The 5,794-nt window shown below is 34.2% G+C and overlaps 1 protein-coding gene across 2 annotated transcripts in view; it reads right to left on the reverse strand.

The window, feature by feature from the left end:
* The window catches only part of LOC123519294 (octopamine receptor beta-1R-like), a 30,423-nt gene extending 24,952 nt beyond the window's left edge, over nucleotides 1-5,471 (reverse strand). The window contains exon 1 of one of the 2 annotated variants that reach the window (XM_045280461.1): nucleotides 5,341-5,471. The gene's annotated coding sequence lies outside the window, so the exon portion shown is untranslated. Of the gene's footprint in view, nucleotides 1-5,258 lie in introns of both variants that reach the window. The other variant, XM_045280460.1, reaches the window with a different exon arrangement.
* Nucleotides 5,472-5,794: the final 323 nt, after the last annotated feature.

Below are 5,794 nucleotides of genomic sequence, written 5' to 3' on the forward strand. Positions count from 1 at the left end.
AGGGAAAAAGTTGAAGAACAAAAAAATACATGAAAAAAGGCAACATTAGGGGGAAAGAACAATAAGGTAAGGATTGTGAAGGAGGGAAAAATGAAGTAATAAGAAAATGTATGAAAGGAGAAGAGGAGATTAGAAGGAAATAACGGTAAGGTAAGGAGTGTGAAGAAGAGGGAAAAAATAGAAAGGGAAAAATTGATCAAGGAAAGACAGAAAGGGAAATAGGTTGTGATCAGAACACGAGGGGAAAACTATTGGGGGGAACAAGATGAAGAAGCAAAAAGAAAAGAATGTGAATGAGAAAGGAACAGAAAGAAGGAAAAGATTGCGAATGAGAAAAGGAAGATGAACGAAGGGTAAGAATTGTGAACGGATAAACAAGAGGAAAAGATTTAAAGGAAATGAAATGTGAACGAGAAAAAGAGGAAAAATTTACACGGGAAGTATTGTCAATGAGAAAACGAGGAAGAAAAACTGAAACAAGGAAACAATTGAGCAAAAAAAGGGGGGGAGGGGGGGAGGAAACTGTGAAAGGGAAAACAAGAAAAAATTACAAGACGAAAATTTGCGAAGAAAGTCAGAAAAGTGAAGAAAAGTTAGACAAAAATAAATGTGAGAAAATGAAGACTGTCAAAGAAGAGAGAGAAAAAAAAACGTACAGTATAAGAAAAAGGAGTTAGACAAATGTAAAAAAAAAAAAAGATACTGCGAACAAAGGCAATAAGAAAGAAATAAGAAAAAGAAATTAGAGAGTAAGAAAAAGAGAAAAGGAAAAATTGTAAACGAAAGTGAGCTACAAAAAAAAAAAGAATAAAAGACAAGAAGACATAATAAAAAAAGACAAGTAAAGTAGAGGAAAAGGAGAAAAGTAGAAAGCAAGCAGACAGGGAAAAAAAATAATGAATAAGATATGAAAGAAGAGAAATATGATATGAAAAAAAAGAAAGAAAATTGAAAGGAAAAGGAAAAAAAAGATGGGGAAAAGGAAAAAAGAAAGAATATGAAAAATGAGAAGAAAGCTGAGTGTAAGAAAAAAATAAATAAATAAACTAAGCAAGATATACAAATGAAAGAAAGGAAAGGGAGAAGATGAAAAAACAGACAAGAACGAAAAAAAAATAAGAATGAAAGAGATTGGAAAAAAAACAAGGAAGAGAAAACAGCAAACAAAAATAGAAGAGAAAACATGAAAATAAAAAAAAAAACAATAAGCGAAAAAGACGTGAAAGACTAAAAGACTGATACAAGAAAATGGAGAAAAAGCAGAGAGGAACTAAAATTAGGGAAATCTTGAGACACAATGACAAGTAAACAAGGTAAGAAAGAAAAATAAGAAGGGAAGAGAGAAAAGCGAGACAGACGCACGAAAGCAAACAAGGAGAGGAGGAGGATAACAAACCAATTGAGGTGAAGTGCGAGAGTTCCACACACGAAGCCAAAGGTGAAATAAACGGCAAAGGAAAACATAAACAACAAAAAAAGTAAACAATAAGAGTCTCCATTCAATATTATTTCCATTTTTTTTCCTGATTGATCAAGGAAAACACAGGAAGAGGTACAAAATAACAAACATTACAAACGATACACAAAAAAACAAAGGATGTATTTTTGCCGTACATAAAATAATGAAGAGAATGAATTAGACATACAAGTAAACAAAACAAGGCAGTAACACTAACATTCACGTAAACAAACAAAACAAACAATAACACATACACAAATAAATCACACTGCAAGTTTTAGTATAGTACGTAAACAACTTTTCACACGTTTTCATGCTGTCTGCTCTTCTGAACTTGCTAACTGCATGCCTTCCCCCATCCTGCGGCCTCGCTGCACAAGACTCTCTACTTCTTCTCATCCCTATTCTGTCCATCTTCCTAATGCAAGAGTTAACCAGTATCTTCACTCCTTCATTCCCTACACTGGTAAACTCTGGAACTCTCTACCTGTGTCTGTATTTCCACCTGCCTATGACTTAAACTCTTTCAAAAGAGGAGTGTCAAGACACCTCTTACGTTAACTGGACCCTCCTTTTAGATTTTTTTGTTTTTTCTCTACTTTCCTCTTAACAGGGCCTGGCAACCAGCAGGATTTTTTTTTTCACTTTGTTTTCCCTTGGCCAGTGCCCTTGTAATGTAAAAAAAAAAAAAAAAAATCAAAACAAGTAAAGCAAACACAAAACCATTAAAAAGTACTCAGAAGCAAACGATGGAATAGAGAGAGAGAGAGAGAGAGAGAGAGAGAGTAAGAAAAATAAGTAAATGGAGGAAGAGTAACAAGCAAAAAAAAAAAAAAAGAAGCAAACGATGAAATGAACGATGAAAAGTGAACGAGTGAAAAAAGAAAACGAGTAAATAGGTAAACAAAGGAACAGTAACAAGTAAACAAAAGAACAAATGAATGAACGAAGAAAAAAAAACAAGATGAAATAGAAACGAGTGAAAAAATCAAACGAGTGAAAAAAGAAAACGAGTAAAAGAGTAAACGAAGTAGAAAAAGAATAAAAAAAGACAAATGAGGGAATAGAAACGAGTAAAAAAAAAACGAGTGAAAAAGAAAACGACGAAACAGTAACAAGTAGAAAAAAAAAGACAAACGAGGGAATAGAAAGGAATAAAAAAACAAAACGAGTAAAAAAGAAAAAAGAAAACGAAGGAATAGTGACTAGCAATAAGATAAAAACAACGATGGAATGCAAACGAGGAAAAATAAAAGAAAACGAGAAAGCGAGTAAGCGAAAGAATAGTAATAAAAAACAAAACAAAACAACAACGATGGAAAACAAACAAGAAAAAAAAATAAGACAAACATTAAAACACTCAAACAAAACAAAAACACGATAAACAAGACAAATCAACACACGTATATACAAACAAACGAGAAATGGATATACTCAAAACAATCAAATAAACAAATGAAGATAACACAAACAAAACACAAAAAAAAAAAACAGCAGCAAGAAATTCCTAACAAAACACCAACTAATAAACTTTTAATTCTTCCAAACATGTATAAAAAAAATAGACTCTGGAAAAGGTACCATTTTTGAGGAAGAAACGAGACGAGAGGAGGGAGATAATGTATTTCACACTGAGTCAACAAAGGGGAGGTGGGAGAAAAATTTTACATCATGACGTTAACGAGAGAGAGAGAGAGAGAGAGAGAGAGAGAGAGAGAGAGAGAGAGAGAGAGAGAGAGAGAGAGAGAGAGAGAGAGAGAGAGAGAGAGAGAGAGAGAGAGAGAGAGAGAGAGAGAGAGAGAGAGAGAGAGAGAGGGTGTCCGACCGACCGACCGACCGACTGACCGACCGACCGACTGACCGACCGACCGACCGATAGACAGACAGACAGACAGACAGACAGACAGACAGACAGACAGACAGACAAACAGAAAGACAGACAGAGAGCAAGAGAGAGAGAGAGAGAGAGAGAGAGAGAGAGAGAGAGAGAGAGAGAGAGAGAGAGAGAGAGGAGCGGGGGAGTGGGGGAGGATTTTCAGCACACAATTAACAAGGTAAAGTCAATTTCAACACAAAAGTAAAAAGGGAAAGTCAATCTTGGTACAATTTTTACGCGAAAAGGACAATTTCACAACAAAAGGACAAATAATAAAAGCACAGTCGATTTCAGCAAGTTACAAAAAAGATTACGATTTATAAAGATTTATAAGAAAAAAGTAACATTTAAAAGAACCAAGAAAGAAAAGCAAGACATTCACACGAAGGAAAATAACATTGACTCAAATTCAAACGTATTCACTTCAAATATAGAAAAAAAAGGAAGAAAAATTATTACATAGACTGAAGGAGAAAACAGGAAAAAATTCACTAAAAAAAAATAAATAACAGCACAGATACATTCAAGATTATTATTATCGCAAACTTAGATAAAAAAAAAAAATTATATACGTCCATAATAAAAAAAAAACTAAATTACACAGAAAGAGAAAACAGAAATATTCACACAAAACGGAACAGCACATGCATTCAAGATAGGAAAAGGTATACTCACAAGCTTTGATAAAAAAAAAAAAAATCCAGAAAAATATATATTACACAGAGACTGAAGGAGAAAACGGAAATATTCACAAAACAAAACAAAATAAAATAAAACCTAACAGCACATATATATTCAGGAAAAATAAAAGTATTCACACAAATTTAGATCAAGAAATTAATAAAAGAAATATAAGAAAAATATTACACATAGACTGAAGGAGAAAACAGAAATATTCACTAAAAAGTAACAGCACACATAAATTCAAGAAAAAATATATTATCGCAAACTTAGAAAAATAAAAATAATACGCGTTCATAATTAAAAAAAAAAAATATTACATAGAGACAAAAAAACCAACATTCAAAAAAAAAAAAAGTAACAACACATAATTCAAGAAAAGAAAAAAGGTATTCTCACAAATTTGGGATAAAAAAATGTTACTTGTATATAAATCCACGAAAAATAATATTACACATAGACTGAAGGAGAAAACAACTAAAACATTCACAAAAAAAGTAACAAAACATATACATTCAAAAATAGATAGCCAGCCATACAAACTTAATAATAATAATAATAATAAATAAATGTATGAAAAATATTACACACAAACTGAAGAAGAAAACAAATATTCACTAAAAAAAAAAAAGTAACAAGTCATACATTCCCAAAAAAAAGATAGCTACACAAACTTGAAAAGATATAAGAAATGAATAAATCCTTGAAAAATATTACACACAGACTGAAGGAGAAAACATAAATATTCACAAAATAAAAAGTAACAGAACACATACAATCCAAAAATAAAGTTAGTCGCACAAACTTGAATAAAAAATTGATACATAAATCCAAGGAAAATATAGACACGCACGACACCAGAGGAAAAACAACTGACAATAATTAAAGCAAAAAAAAATTATTCGAATGTAAAAAGAAAAAAAAACTGACACAAATTCAAGAAAGTAATCGCACGGAGAGAAAACTTATACACATACTGAACGAAAAGTAAGATTTCACACAATAAACCCAAAGGAAACAAAAATAACAATAACCTGAGCAAAAAAATACAAAAAAAAAAATATGAACCCCAAACAGAAACTCAAAACAAAACAAAAACACACAAAACAAGTAAAAACAATGAACAAAACAGGGAACAACCACCCACCAACAACACCCCAACACTGAGAACCACACGAGAACAATAAACAACAACAATAACAACAACAACAAGCAGCAGCAGAAATCTTCACTAAAAAGTACAGGTGATGTCTTCCGGTGCGAGGAGAGCAGACAGCGCCCCTAGCGAGTCACAAAGCGTGCCAGGGTATTATGAAGCTCTCACCCCGCCCCGCCGCCTTCACGCCCCGCAGCGGCACCGGCCTGGGGGAGCCTGGGGGGTGGCTACGTAGAGGGAAGGGCGACTTTAGAAGGTCCGCCCCGCACCACTGTCTGTCCCACACTGGCGAGCTGCTGGTGCTGGGCTGGCTGCTTCCACTGCTCCACTCTGCTCACCCGCTGCCCTACACACACACACACACACACACACACACACACACACACACACACACACACACACACACACACACACATACACACAATCTCTGTCTGTCTGTGTCTCTCTCTCTCTCTCTCTCTCTCTCTCTCTCTCTCTCTCTCTCTCTCTCTCTCTCTCTCTAATCTCCTTATCTTCACTATTTTTCTCTCTTTTCTACTCTGATCTCGCTCCTTCCCAACTCTCTCTCTCTCTCTCTCTCTCTCTCTCTCTCTCTCTCTCTCTCTCTCTCTCTCTCTCTCTC

This window comes from Portunus trituberculatus, chromosome 45, assembly GCF_017591435.1.
Source record: "Portunus trituberculatus isolate SZX2019 chromosome 45, ASM1759143v1, whole genome shotgun sequence".
In the NCBI taxonomy this organism is placed as follows: domain Eukaryota; kingdom Metazoa; phylum Arthropoda; class Malacostraca; order Decapoda; family Portunidae; genus Portunus; species Portunus trituberculatus.